General features: G+C 36.7%; 1 protein-coding gene across 1 annotated transcript in view; it reads left to right on the top strand.

The window, feature by feature from the left end:
- TENM1 (teneurin transmembrane protein 1) overlaps positions 1-15,930 on the top strand; it is a 695,512-nt gene that overhangs the window by 189,428 nt on the left and 490,154 nt on the right. Inside the window, exon 2 of the mRNA XM_054075918.1 lies at positions 13,780-13,884. The gene's annotated coding sequence lies outside the window, so the exon portion shown is untranslated. The remainder of the gene's footprint in view (positions 1-13,779; positions 13,885-15,930) is intronic.

The following is a 15,930-nucleotide window of genomic DNA, read 5'->3' as shown; positions in this document are numbered from 1 at the left end:
TAGCAAAGTCTAGGTCTTATTGGGACTTATTTATGTATTTCTAAATATTGACGTTAAGTGGGCCTTGACTGTGCTCAAAATGATGGCTGTATGTTCCTCAGTCTCCTAAACTAATTCAGAACAGAGAGGCTGCCTCATTTCACACAACACTGACTTCATCCTTGCCACAATAAAGTTCTAGTTTTATTTATTCTTGGCCTAACTTGTCAACCTTACAATGTATATATGAACATTTGGGATCCTCCTTATAAAAGCTAGTGATTGATGAAGCTGCTTAAGAAGGCTGAAAAACTGAAGTAGTTAAAGAGTTTACTGCAGTCAGAAAGTTTGACGTTCATATCTAAACAGGCACAGGGGGAGAGCCAAGCGACAGACAGGTATGACAAGCCTCTTAATTTACTTACTTTTTTTTTAATAAAACTGGGTTAGAGTAAACAGAATTAATGTTTCTTAGTAGTGCTCTCTGTGGCAGAGTAGATTCTGAAAGTAGGAGAAGCATTTGAATAGTAGCTAATGTTAGTTAAACTGTAGGAAAGGGCTAAGCGAAGACAGCTCGCCCGTCTCCCGTATTCTTCAGTTTTGTCCAACGATTTTGTACAGTTTACCTCTACTTCACTGTAATTTAATATATTTATTTGGGTTTTTATAATGAAAAAATATTTAAAAACTCAAGCACAACTTCTTAAAGAATTGAAGTTATTGAGGGTGAGTGAAATCTTGTTCAATGATTAAAAATATGAAATTCAAGCTAAGTGTCAAAAGCCACACAGTTTGCCCACTAGAGATAGACTGGAGATATTTGTTTATTTCTGAATATTTTGGTTTTACTATACAGATTTCCAGAGAATTCCTTGGCCTTGGAGCAATCTGCCTGTTAGGTCTTCCCTAGAACCAGACCCATGTCAGTGCCACAGAAGTAGTTAATCCAGTGCAAATCTTGGATCTGTCAAAGCTTCCAGGGCAACTTGCGCAGAGAACTTTCTGGAAGATGCCTTAGTTGCTATTTATTTCTGGTTTTAAGTTTAATTTTGCACTTAAAAATCAGATGACACCATTTCCTGCAGTTCAGTTCAGTTCTGTTCTTTCAATTGGCTCCTCTAACTCCTGTCCATGCTTTTAGGTGAAAGTGGCTGGTCATCATTCCTCATTTTCTGAGGAAGACAATGTTGTTCTATGTCACCAGAAACTTATATTTTTTCACTGAAGTGGAGAAACATATGATCTGGAGTGTTATGATGGATAATATCTTGACATTAGTCTCTGAAACTGAACGAGCTTTCAGGCTTGAGTGCTTTCCTTTTATACTATATTTAATGGAGACCATGATCCCTCAGATAAGCAGGACCCTGGAAATGAAGATTTTGTAAGTCAAATCAAAGACCTTAAGCTTCATTTAGCAGAGAGGGCTGCACTGGACTAAGACCTGGCTTGTAGCGGTGCCCTTATGTTGTCCTTTTCTGAGCATCTGTCATGGGTCAAAGTGATAGGCAGCCTGAAAACAGTGAGTTGAAGAGTATGCTATTATCAAACATTTGTTTTCTGAGACTTGTTTAGAATAAAACTCAAATTTATAGGATAATTTTGGTTTACATTTAGAAACCTGCTATATTTTATAAAACAGTGAATGACTGACGTGAAATGACTTCTGTTGGTGTTTAACCAACAGCCTGAGCAACATTTCAGTCTGTAAGACACTGAAATTTTGGAAGGAGTGCAATCCTTTGCTCCCCAAGACGTCCATACTAAGTAGATGGACCTACAGCTTGAGGAAGGATTGCTGGACTCCCAGAGCATTGCATTGGTATCAGATTTAGTTTTCTGGACTTCCTGCAGAAAATCATGAAGGGCTGTCACAGCACCTTCATTCAAGACATACTGAACCACATGTTTGATCTCTGGCAGTGGTGAAGGTACATAATATTGGTTACTTTCTCCCTCTCTCATTGTTTCCCAAGTACTCCTGAGGTAAACAAACTATCCACGTTTGATAACAAGATGTTTTCTACTCTGCTCTCACAAATATGAGTTTCCTCATGTTATTTCTCTTCTTGTGATCCCATCCTCTGTGAAGTTAGAAACAAACTATTTTACAAAAAAGACTCAGAGCTAATACGAAATGCATTACACATGGAAAATTTCTGAATAAAATATTTATTTACTAAAGCTTTTGCTTTGTAAAATGTTATGGTATCAGAGCACATAACCTTTGGTGCCTTGTTTTCAGCTCTAGGAATTGGGTAGGATTGTGTGTATGGGTTTCCATGTCTTTTCAGAATGGTTTTGTGACTAAAAGTAATCTATGGAATAAGAGTAAACTTCAGTAAGTAAAAGAAATAAACAAAATCAACTTCAGACCCCTAGAAGTCCTTTTCTCAGTGTGATAGATGAATATGTGCGCTGACCCACGCGGCTGCTGGTTGAGAGTACAGCCTGCTCAGGTGAGAGCCTGCTCAAGTTTTAAAGCAACATAATTTCTAATCATAGCTTTGTTGCTCAGGGATCTCTCATATTTCTCCTCTTTCTTATTCTCTGTCAGATTTCAAAGACCAACGGCAAAAAACATTGCATTGTGTCTATGTATTGCCTGTTCATGGCAGAGTTATGGATGAATTACAAAAGCAAACAAGACTTTTGTATGGAATGTGTCTCATTTCCTCCGAGATATTCTGTGAATGCACTTGTTAGAAGACACTGGTGTTTTCTAGGTATCAGTCCTTCTCTTTAAACCATCAGATTTGGTGATTTCACAGTGATTTAAAGGAAATGGCATATTCAGTGGCGTGTTACTGCCTAAAACCACCACCTGCTTCCTACTTTGCTCTTTGGTACTCCTTGTGCCTCCTTTTTTTCCGTACTGCTAGTGTGGCTGATCCAGTGAAAAAATAACCCTGAAACAGCACAATGTTTCATTTTATAAGCCAGCTGACTCAACTCTCAGCCAGACACAAATTGGCAAGAAAGAGCAGAATTGCCCCTTTCAGTGTCTGCTCGGTGTTAAACTGACTCGGGTACAACCTGAAACCACGTCTGTAGAAATACCGTGGATCTCAGACAGCACAATGGGTTTAGGTAAAAAAAAACACCTCACCTTTTATACTTCATTAATCATACAAGTAAGGTGAGAAAATTAGTAAAATTATCAGCTCAATTTGGATAAGCACACAAGTAAAATATGGGAGCTCCAGAAGTAGAGAGGGAGAGGGCTGCCTTCCTAAGAACACATAAGCTGGGACATTACTAATGAAACATGATAAAAAAGAAGCATTAAAGTCATGTACGGTGTAAAAGTTTAATTTCTCCATCTCATGTTTTTAAGATCTCGTGTTAATAATTCAGTTGAGTTTTAGTAGCCTTTTCAGTTTTAGCCCACTAATGATAAGCTTGCTTTTCTAATGTTTAACGCCCGCTGCGCAAGTCGTACTTGTAACAAAATACATTTGCTGCAGGTTTTTTGACGTGGTTTCACACTGAGATAAACACATTAACATGAGCTGTTTAGAATTCCTTTCTTTTGTGCTTGTTTATTAATGATCTCTTAAGGTATATTTTTGCTATTAATTTTAAAGAATGTGTAACAAATTTGATGGCACAGTGAGGGTAGTAATTTTACTCTTGAGAAATACCTGGGTCATCTCCTGTTTTTAATAGCATATTCAAATACAGAGGCTCAAGGACGACCATATTGATCCTTTTTCTAACATGCTGTACAGTAGAATGTATTACAGCAGCGAATGGAGGGTGAGCCAAAGGAGAGCAGGCAGGCTAGCTTACATAATATAAAAATTTCATTAGAAAGTATTTCCAGTGAATCCTATTTTGTGTAAAAAGTCTTATCTTTTCTATATGTCACATCAAAATGGCTTTTAGTAAAAATATTCTTGCAGAGAGGGGCTAGTGGGGGAAGTTGTACTGAATATTCATAACATGTAGCATATCTGGGTGTGCTGAGACCTTTTAGAATAAATATATTTTTTTTAGGTTAAGCTAGTTCAGAATATTGTTGCTAATCTTCTTTACATCTTCCCAGACAGTCTGTATAAGGCAATTTTTGATTTTTTTTTTTTTTTTTAAAGAAAGAAACATTGGCCTCGTTGAGTGCCCACACCACAATCTCCAGCTCTCCCTAAAATCAGTGGAAGGGCTTCTCTTGACTTGGGTGGGAACTGGATTGTTTTATAGTCCCAGATCATGCTGTCCAAAAGAGGCTTTCAGGACACCATGGATATTCACACAAATCAGCCCAAGCTATACGTAATGCCCACAAAGCAAGGCAAGTGATGAATAGTTGGCTTAGCTTTGCTTTGGGTGTTATCTCTTGTGCGCTTTGCCATAACTGAACTTGTTGGCATTGGTTTTGAACCGTTCCTATAGGGTTTGTTGGTTGAGGGGTGTGGGAGAGAACAGGATGATCTGGGAGCATTTCAGTGACAGAAGCTGCTGACTATCGCTGGAGTGGAAAAGAGGCCCAAAGGACATCCTACCTTCCTTCCACGCATGGACTCGATAAAATGGAAATAGATTTATTTTCAAGTACTTTATTTCATTTGTTACATGTCAGTTCTTCACAAGTGGGACTCCATGTGCTGTCTTGATCTGGGTCATGACTGCAGAGTCCTCGTGGCTATGAAAATACCTGTACCTAAAGCTAATCCTTTATTTTGAACCCTGAAACTATTTTGATGTGTCCATAGATAAATTTATACCTGCATCTAGCTTTTCGAAAGTGAAAAAGACCTAACCAGGACATCTCAACTACTGGATATTTCCACCACTTGGTTAACATTAGTGACTGGATTTTGGAGGATTTATTTTAAAGAATAACACCTGAAGATATTTATCCTAATAACTTTAAACACATACCATTCTTTTGCTTTCTGCAATAAGTTGTGATGATGCTGGTAGAACAGTAGTTTTTGTCCAGGCGTTGAGCATTGCATTGTTTGGAGGACACTCATATTTCAACAGAAAGGTCCCTTAAAAACATTTTGTTAGCATAACAACAACAAAAATAGTTTCATAAAAAAGTTTTTGAGTGTCTTGGAATGATCAGAAGTGTTTAAGGGAACTGGATTTCCTGTAGGTCAGGGTACTAAAATCTTACTTTCATTTGAACTCACATGCCTGGATGTCTGTTACATTTAAATATTTATAGCTTTGAAGGTTCACCAAGCCTGTAATAAGCACAGAGGAAAATAAATACATTATGCAAAGGGTGATTAGTTTTATCACATAGTCTTCTACAGGGCAGCTGCTTATTTTCAGTGTTCATTTTCTTGGATCAGTCAGTTAGACAGCTGTTCTTTTAGGGCACTTTTGTTAATTTAAATAACTTCTTTGAATTGCAAATACCACCAAATTCACTTCTAAAAATTCAGCCTCTGGCTCATAATTATATCATCAAAAAAATCTTTAGATCACTAATACAAAAATATCTACATGTCATAGAGATTTCAAACAACTGGAAAGTGTATACACTGTAAATCACCCAACACATCAACTTCTCTATGAACCCAAATATAAAATGTCCAGGTCTGCTCAGTTTCTCAAATCAAAAATATAATGCACGTTATGTACATTCCCACAAGGCTGCAGCCAGCTTGAAATGCTGTTGTCTTGTGTGTATGACTTTATCAACACCTTTTAATATCAATAGGAAGTTGCAGAGATAGAAATATGATAAGGGAGCAGCCTGTAATTTGTCTTTTCATTGTTTAAATTGATTTGGAGTTTTGCCCTAGTCCAGAGGAGAAGGAAAGGAGTACTGCAGACTGGGCTGGTACTTATAATGCCATACAGAAACAGGACTTTTTATGTTTTGGAAACTGCCAGGAGCAATTGCAAAGCAGAAGCACTGTCTCTCCAGAGTGGTCACCCATAGAGTCCTTAGTTGTATAATAGCTGTATTAAAGTCAGTTCGTAACTGTTTAGGTACGCATTTTGTACTCGGGCTGTTAGGCTTGTGCTATCAGTGATATTTGTGTCCCTTTCAAGTCATGTGAAAACATAAATCTTGGCTACCGTAGTTTTATGACAGTATTACTGAAATGTTGCCTTCAAAGTAATTGTTTGTACTGTAAAATGTTCACTTACAGAAGTGTAACATTAACACTCCAGTGGATGAATCTTAGTCAGTGAACGTAGGCATTTATGCTTAATTTGTCATCAGATATTTATTAGCCGACATACCTTGAGCATTTTGGAGCAAACTGTAGCATACTAACCCTGCACGTGCCAAATATTTTTATGTCACTGTGAAACAAAATATGTCCTATTATAAAGTCTTTACCAAGATAGTTTGTTCTGAATTCTGTCTAACCGGAGCATCCCTTTCCAGCTGAGTCCATTTTGGAAGGCACAGTTTGGGATGAGCGTAAAGCTGTTCTCACCTGTTTTGCACAGCTCCTGTCAAGGCTAATCAGCATAGCACTCACTGAGCTTCATGGCATACAATGGTTGTCTTTTCTCCAGGTCAGCAAGATTATCGTGACACAGCAGCTATGAAGGCACTTTCCAAAAGTCGCTGGTGGTCAAGGGCAGCCTGGGATGATTAGCAGACAAGAAATATTTGCATCTGCATTGGCTGGGTAGGTTTTTTTTTTTTACAAGTCAGACCTTGCAGTTGCTATCGCACAACTTGGTGGAGGCAGTTCTTTGACAAGGTAAAACCAGGAGGCAGCAGGAGGTTTGGCGCATTTTCTCTTCTCCAGTACCTGTAGCTGTACATTGATTTTCAGTACTTGGAGTGTGAACCACAGAATATTCGCAAAGTTTTGTTGGAATCTTGAACACAGTTTCTTTGTTTTCAGCAGTTTAGTTAGGAGATGTGCATGGTTGTTCTTATGGAGTGCGCTTCCCTGCTTTCGCATTCTAGTGACACAGTTTAGAAGGATAAGAACTTCAGTTTGGGTAAACGTCTTTGTGTAATTACAGCCATAACAGGTATAGCACTAAAAACATAAGCAGGAGAGAAAAAGCCAGACATGGGCAGTGGCAGTGAGTGCTCTGGTAGTGCCCAAAATGTCCCTCAGCAGCAATTTGAGTCAGAGCAGGGAATGATTTTGTTTTAGCTTACAAGCATTTTTTGTCACTCAGAGTTGTTACTGATGTATAAAGGTTTTAGCTCTATTGAGTTTTTGGAAGTTGGCAAGGAAAAGTTAGATCTAGAAAAAACAAATGGAAGATATGATGGTAAAAATGGAGAGGGAATAAGTTTTTAATATGTGAGGTCAATGTGGTTTCATTTCTTAGTTAATTAATAAGCCTGGTGTATTTGTTTGGATCAGAGAGTTTTGACAAAGTTCAGTTCACTTGCAGGCTTGCCACTAATAAGGTATGTTACAATTCTCATTGTTTTAATTTTGAAATACTTGACATATCAGAGGAAAGTTAAGTGAAGATATTATGGTAAGTACAAATGGCATTACACTAAATCAGTAGAATGTGGTACACATGGTTAATTGTAGGAGAGTGAGTACTATATCTAATTAATTAATATGCTAATTATCTAGTTTAAAGATAAAAGGAGTATTAAAAGAATCCAATAAAGAGTTTGTATTTTCTCTTTTGCTGTGCAAACACAGCTTCTTGCAATAACTTAATGAGGAAATTTCAAAGGAATAAAACTAACAACAAATGAATTAGAAGCTTAACTAAGTAATTACATGGTATTGCTAAGACCTTTTGGGTAGGGACTAATGTAACTACGTGTTTAGATTGTCATAACGGCAAATAATAGACTGGGATAACTAGTAAATATTGATTTATTGAAAATTTATTTTTCAGAAGTAGTTTAAGCAAAACTTGAATTAAATGGTTGTTATTGAAAGTCATTTATTTATTGATAGTAATAAAATTGAAAATATTTCTAAGGTGGAAGGATGTAAGCTCTTTGAAGAGAAGAGAGCACAAAAAGAAAGAGAAAATAGTAGCACTTTTTCTGGAGTTATGAGAGGTCTGTGAAGCAGGCTTTCAGCTAACCTTTATGATGCTAGCAGAAAAGGGATTGGTGTTCAGAAGCCATATCCTATGTTTATTCAGGAAATAAGCATCCTCAATTTGGAGACTTCTCTGAAGGCTACAGAAGCTGGTTTTGATCTAGGCTAGAAAATCAACAGGAAATCTTAATAGTGTGACACTGAGAAAGATCCCTAAGCACAATGACAGTGTGCCTTAAACTGAGCCTGAAGATCTACTATACACTAAAACGGTGCGTAGAAGAGTTTAGAACAAACTAAGGATGGTCTTTCAAGAGCGAGGATGTCAAAGAAGAGAGTGCAGCAAATCAAGAATGCATGGGTTAGAAAAATGCCTTCAGAGCTTTATCTGCTTTATTATTGTTAAATTTCTTGTCTGTAAACACCTTCCTGCAGCTGGAGAAAGCCTGTGTTTGGAGTTTTTACTTCTGTCAGGAAGTCACGCGTATTTATCTTGTCAAAATTATGACACTAAAGAATGCAACTTGAACTACTGTGTGCTGTCTAAGCTGACATTCATGCTTGATAAAGACAAAAAGACTATCTCCTAATCACTTTAGTCTGTTACTAATGGGCTTGTTATGAATAAAGAAGGACTGTTACAGCTAATTTGAGAAGATACAAACATATAAAAGGAAGCGTGCAACAAATCACCTGTTTGATTTTTTTTTTATTAATTTGAACAATTCAACAAAAAAATACATCTAGCAGCTCCCAAATGGAAGATAGAAGCTGGCCTACAGAAACGGGAAATATCACTTTGAGAATAAATAATATCAAGTATTCTACTATAAGATTTGTTATTCAAGGAGAATGGTTTTTAATATGAAGGTAAAGTATCTGGGACCTTTGTGCAAATCTAAGCCTTAACGTGTAATTACTATTGAGAAGCAGCAGGACTGATCCATTCAAAGTATCTCAGTATTGATAACCTAAGCTGCGTTTTTGTTAAAAGTGAGCACTTAAATAATCCGGACATCATGTCTCTCCCCTGAAAGGGAAACAAAGTCTCCTCCTTGCTCTCAGCAATTTCATTGAGAACAATGATGAGTCTCTAAAAGACTCCAAGACTTTAGAATTCTGCGTCCCCCTGATATTGTGCCTCAAAGCTGGTGCAGTTCTATCCTCTGAATATTTGGCCATATCGAACCAGGGCAAACTCTAACTGTGCTAAAGTGAACCTCTAAACTGCTTTTGACTTCAAGTGGATTAGGACTTCTCTCTCACAACTAAACATATTCTGATATAGTAGGCAGTCTAATGCTTTTTTTTAATTGGTCTTTTAGTTTATTCATTCCAGTTAGAAAAATTACTATGATGCAGTATATTTTTGATCTCTTTTGCTGAGGAAACAAAGTTTATGCCTTACATCCGCTTGAAACTATTTTGAAACACATTTCACAGAGAAAGAGAGGTCTCAGAGACCATAAGATCCTGCAAACCTACAGTCCTCAAAGTAGTTCTCAACAGTCAGGGGTTCAGTGGCTAAGCCCTTACCAGCAGCTTTTATGTACGCTCCTATCGAGGATGTAGTGTGAGTAAATTCTTTATTAGACATCACCTATTGCACACAGGAGAGAAACAAGATCAGTGTTTGCACTCTGAAAATTATAACATCAGTCCTGAACTTCTGGGATGCCAAAGCATCCACGCAGAGGGAGAAGTTATACTCTGAAGCAAACTTCACCGGTTCTGCTGTTCACTTAACAAGGTGTTTCGTATGCCAGGTACCACGGTCTCACACTTGGGTCAATCTCATAACTCTTTTTTAAAATAAATTGTCAAAGATAACTTTGGATGAGATAAGAGCTTTGTATTTCTATCGATGGCTACTTTTAGCACTGTCAGAAAGGAAATAAAGGGAATTCACAAAAGTGGAACAGACTCTGCAGCTTAGGAAAGAATATCTTTAATGAAATACACCCTCATAAAAGGCAGCATTACATGAAACATAAAATAGTCTAGGTAACAAATCTCATTAGCTTTGAATAAACTCAGACCTTTGCTACGGAACTGAGTTAGTATGGCCCAGATGTGACATTAGAGAGAGAACTGCCTGGGGAAGATTATTTCTTCTTTAGTAAAGAATCATATTCTACACAGGGTTTTATCTCTCTCCTCCCAGACTATTTTTTTTTTCTTTCTAAATTGTACTTTTCTTTATCATTCAATGTTATCAATAGGAAGAAAGTAGGTTTTTAGGCTTTGGCGTACTATTATAATGAAAATGAAGCTCTACTTAAACTTTGTGGCATTTTTATGTCACCCACAGGGTCTCTCTTGTTTGGGGTTTGTATCTAAATCACCAGGTTTTAAAATGTCTTCTGTATGATTGCTGCTATACCTGTGAATGACTGACATGTCTTCAGTAAAAGATCTCTCGTCCCCAGTGGTGGTTAAAGTCAGAGCTGTCTTTTTTTTTTGAATTATTTTATTCTGCAAGCTTTTAATCATACCCCAAAGACATGTCAAGATCTCTCATACTCTTTCTTTCAAGTATATTCTTACACAAACACATGCTGTGGAGGAGATGTCATTTCTTCTTTTGTTCTATTCTAAACACATATTCATCATGATAAGGTTAACCTTATAAGAAATTTAATATCATAGTAAATTACAATCTGGTGAATTGTGGTCCTCTTTCAAATGCTGCGAATTTTGATGGTTGTAAAATAACAGCTAAAGCAGTAAAGATCATGCTGGCCGTAAACCAAGTAATGAGATTATTCTCTAAATAAATATTGAGTTTCTTAGTTCGATGGAGTTTCTCCCTCTCTCTTAAAGTTACCTTTCTGACATTTCTGTGGATGCGAATTAATTTGAAGATCATTTTGAGATTTCTTTTACTGTACATTTCACCACTTTATTGAATTTTCCATGCTTGAAACATCAATTAGTATATTTATAGTCAAGCTATTCAACAATTTTTATTTTTCTCAGTAATTATGGATCCCAACGAGGGTGTTCTTGTGTCTCATGGACAGCATGAAATTTGAATGCCCCAAGGGTTCACGTATTTCCAGAGGCAGCCTTACAGCTACTTTGTCTTGCTTTTAATGTTGATATTGTACTTTTTGTTTCTGACAGGCTTTGGTAGAAAACTATAATCGTGTTTATTGTTGTTGCTGTTATTTTTGTATTTGTTATTTTTACAGCTCCATAGGCAAATAAATACACTTTTAAAACTAGGCAGGGACTTGGTGTCTATCTGGGTCTCATTTAGAACACCAGGCTCTAAAATTGCCCCTTGTGAAACTTTGGTAATGTTTTTGAATAACTGTGTATTGAATGACTGATTTAAATGTTTCTTTGTACTAAAAGGAGCAGTGCTGCTTGGAGACCTTGCAGTTTGCAAGGCATATTTGAAATGGAGTCAGAGAAGCCTGCTAGTTGTGTTTAAAATTATTTATTGATGGAGAAGTAAGTGAAGGAGTGATGTTTGGACCAAGAATTGTTTTCAGGAAGAAAGAGCCTGTTTTTCCCTCAAGCTGATTTGTGAATTTCAGTAGAAAAGCAGCCTTATCAACCCCAACAGAATTCTAAAGCTGAATTACCAGTGTGGAGCATCAGTTGCTTCCTGTCTTTTGCGCACTGGGAATCCACAAGCATGTTATTATCTCTTTGCTAGGACTTTTGCGTTGAAGCTGACAGCATAAGTTGCTTTTGCTTTGGTTCCAGCTCTGTGTAAGTTAAAATCCATTCCCAGTACTCATGCCAGCCTTCCTCCAGAACCTCTATCATCTGCCTTTGCACCTAATGAAGATACGACATTTGTTTCTTCTCTGTTATCTAGCAGGTTGAGGGAAGGTGGACGTACCTGGGTAGTGGAAAAGATAATACGTGAGCAACGAGAAATACTGGGGAGCAAGGTGCAGACACCTATGTGAATTACTGTGCTCAGATTTGCTTGAATACAAAAGTTAACTGTGCTTCCTCAGCTGTGCTTGGTCTGCACAGCCTCTTTTGTAGGTCTGAGCTGCAATCTCTTGGCTTCCAGTTTCTGAGAGAACATAACAGGGCAGATGGATATGAGGCAGAGACATCTAATGTTGTCCTTGCAGGTTTTGTTAGCACAGTCTTTATGCCGTGCAAAGAAGCTGCCTCTGCTTTCCATCTCAAGCAGCTTTGCAAGCAGACTGTCACACACACTGATGTGTCTTGGGCTAATCGATCCTTTAAAGGAAACACTAGACTAGACAATCCAGTAATAGAGGTTATATAAAAATATATAATATATAATACAGACTATGGACCAACTCTTTGCTATTGCTTGCAGTTACGTGGGTTAGGTCACCAGCAGAATTCAGAAATGAAAATGTTACTTAGGTGAAGATTTAAGGTTCCTCCAGCACCGGTCAGGCTAGAGACTTGAACTGGTTTTCCATTTTTATTCTGTCTTCATTTTCACCACAAGTTTCCTCTTCATCCTAAGGACTGCTTCTGATGGAATGTTTAGAGAAACATTTTAGAAAATTCATTCTCTAGAACAGAAAGTTTAATAAAAAATATTGCCTTCAATTCTAGTCACAAACATCAGTTTAGTCTTTAAAACCCTCATCACACCCTGCAACCCTCAATTAACAATTAAAAAATAAATTCACTACCCATCCAAACTATCATTATATAAGGAGCTTCTGTAAATCTATGTGGTCTTACAGCAGTTCCAAATGCCACCTTCTACATGGGCTTTAGATATATTTGCTGCATTAAATAACAGCAATATATGTAATTGAACACACTTATTGATAACTAGTTGCCTACTACAAAACGTCTATTGAATTCCAGTGCTCTAGTGTGACTGTGGTCATGGTGCATAAATTTGATTGTAATCCCAAATTAAATTTACATATACTTGCTGTACAATAGCAGTGAAGTAAGAAAGTGGAACGCAGCCTCCTCTCCAGTATAGCTTTCAGAACCTGGAAAGTTTCAGCCCTGTTGGTCAGATTAGTTATGTGCAGGAGTTGCTACCGGTCCACTGAAATTATTGTATCAATGCCCTTACTATTTATAAGAATCTGGGTCTATAGCCTTTCAAAGCACCAAGTAAAATTCTCAGAAAAAAATGTAGATGTTTTGTGATGTATCTGAGATGTTTCATACTGTTTGTCTGAATAAAGATTACTAATGCAAGAATATAATTTTCAGAAATAAACAAGCTAATCATACGCTGAGCTGTTTTCTTTTGTTGGTTGGTTGGTTGTGGCTTTCCCAATACTAAGACATATAACCTCTGACTCTAAAAAGTTGCTTTTAAGGTTTTCTTTTATGAAGATATTTATGTTTACAGCCTTTGCCAATCTTGAGAGAAATGAAATTTCTTTCACTCTCTTTTGTCCAGAAGCTTGAATAGTTTAGCATTATGTCTCAGTTGCAGTTGGTTCATATTGCTATATAATGGTTGTACTCTGTCAAGCATTCATGGGGCAAAGAGCGTATCGCAGCAGCGTAAAAAAACCCCAATACTATGAATGTTATACAGCAATGGGAAGATTTTTAGATTTAACAGAAGAAAGCGTTTTTTGTACTTAAGGCTTAATCAGTAAATTCTGACTTATTACTAATAAGCAGTGTACTACTTCTCTAGATGATACCTAGTCACACCCACGCTTAACAACTCTGCCTGCCTCACTGAAATCTTGGGGTAATAATTTTATTTTTAATGTGATTTGACTAACATATTGTACACCTGTTGAAATCAAATGCAAAGAAATATGGTAAAAGCTGTCTAAAATGGAATACATGAACTCACTCTGCTAGTACAATTAAATTATTAATGGTTTCATTTCTTTTTTTTTTTCCACAGGATTTGAGGTTCCAATTAAAACTGTGTTTGGACCATTGCTTTGCCTGCCACTACTTAATCTTTTCCGAAAGCCTCATCACTTATCTAAAACAAAAGAAGAACGAGGTAAGGAGAGAAAGTAATGAAATGCAGTATAGCACATCCGTCAAACGAACAGAAAGTAGCGTTAAAAAAAGTATCCAGGATCAATGACATTAAAAAATTATTTGTTGAGCACTAAATGTGTTCATGTTAAGCATCTTAATTCTAAGGGATCTGTAACTACTGTTCTGTTCTCGCATACACCAAGGGTTTAGTTGTTTGCATTTAGGAGATTTACTGTTGATGTAGCCACAGGATACAAATGAATAATAGGGACAGGAGCTCTGGAATTGCTAAATGCACCTCTCTGTACTATGGAGTGCTTAGGAAGATTGTTTAACATCTTGATGCTGAATTTATGAATATAATTAACATTTCTGAAGTTATTTAAAATTCAGTTTTGGGTCGGTCTAGATTTACGTTCTCCAAATGTGCATAATGCAGTAGCAGGTACTGTATTAAGAGTTACCCATTTCACCACTTGGAGCTATGCTATCCTTTGTTGTTGATAATAGATGTTTCTAAAATATATGGAATTGGCATTTGCTGTGTCACTTAGGATTAAAATAGTAATAAGGCAGGCATAACTAGAGGTAACAGAGAAGAATAGTAAAGTGATTTAGCCTCGATGGGATAAGATGTAAGTAAGACACAGTTAGAAAAGCATGAGCCTTTTTTGTGTCTGAAAAGCATAGCCTGCAGTGCCTACCTCTGTAGTCACTCCTAACAGTTACCAAGACAGAATATTGGGATCTCAGTTCTTATTTTTTCCCCATTCACGCATTTTTTTCTGCATTCTAAGATTTCTGCCAAGTTTAATTTCTGTTCAAACTAATGCTAGGTGGTGCAGACCAGGCTCAGGGGCTTCTAGATTATCCCTTCATTTCGGTCACCTTCTATGAGAATCTAGTCTCATCTTTTCAACATGCAATATCATGTATTTTGTTTGGAACCGTTAAATATGCATCTTATGTAGAATCTCGCCAAGGGAGAACCTTCCAGATCTAAGGGTTGATAATATACATAACTGACTGTTATAAGCAATCCTAAGATATGTTCTACAATTACTATCCCAAACTGCTCTTACATACGTAGATTGTTAGATATCCAATGCAAATCCTTGAGGCTTGACAACTAACTAACGGTTTCTGAATCCCATCTTCTTGTAACTGTGTCTTAAAGCACAGTTGTCTTCTGTATCGCACACCTAGGGCATCATGGCTGCTAAAATCTCAGAGTGGTCTCAGGAAACGCTTTTGATTGCCATTTGGTCTTACACAATTTCACCGAATAATCCAGTTGTTGAGCAGCTACAGTACAGATCTCTTTGCATTGGTCTCTGAGATGGTAAAGATGATGAAACAGAAAATGTTCGTATAATTTAATAAAAATTACTTCTTCTTAGTATTGCTTATGGAAGCAAGATGAAGTGTTTATGTAGAATTAGTTAATAATAGTGTTCATCTTAGAAAAAAATTAATTAAACTTTAAATTAACTACTTTTAATAGAATTCAAAAAACGCACTTGATTCATCTTTAGCTCTTCCGCTTTCTCTCAATTGCATTTCAAAGCTATTCTTTCCATAGATTGATATCTCAAATTTAATGCCTTAAAGATTCTCTGATATTTGCTTGTTTAAAAAATTAACTTTTTCACCTTTAAAACCTTTCTGTTTCTTCAAAACCCATTAATAACTTAAAACACCTAATCTTGGAAATCATTAGCTACTTATAAGCATAATTACCTTCTCATGTTGAGTGTGGATGACATTGAAAAAAAATCTTATGCTGAATTGGTGTCTGAAATGAGTAATGTGCTAACTGTTTATGCAGTATAATTGAGACCCCTACTGATACCGAAAGCAATCAAAGTTTTGTTGTGGCTTCTAACAAAAACAAAGCTTATCCATGTACAGTAATACATATGTATGAGTGCTATGTCTGTCTGTATCCCCCAATAATTTTTAACCTATAGAGTGATATCAGGGTTTTCTTTAGTGCAATGACTGAAATGAACAGAAAGGTAGAGTTTTGAAAGAAAATTGCATTCCAAACATTCTAGAGAAGATA

This window comes from Cuculus canorus, chromosome 10 (genome assembly GCF_017976375.1).
Source record: "Cuculus canorus isolate bCucCan1 chromosome 10, bCucCan1.pri, whole genome shotgun sequence".
NCBI lineage: Eukaryota > Metazoa > Chordata > Aves > Cuculiformes > Cuculidae > Cuculus > Cuculus canorus.
Note: the sequence above shows the minus strand (reverse complement) of the source record. Positions and strands in the feature narration are given on the sequence as shown.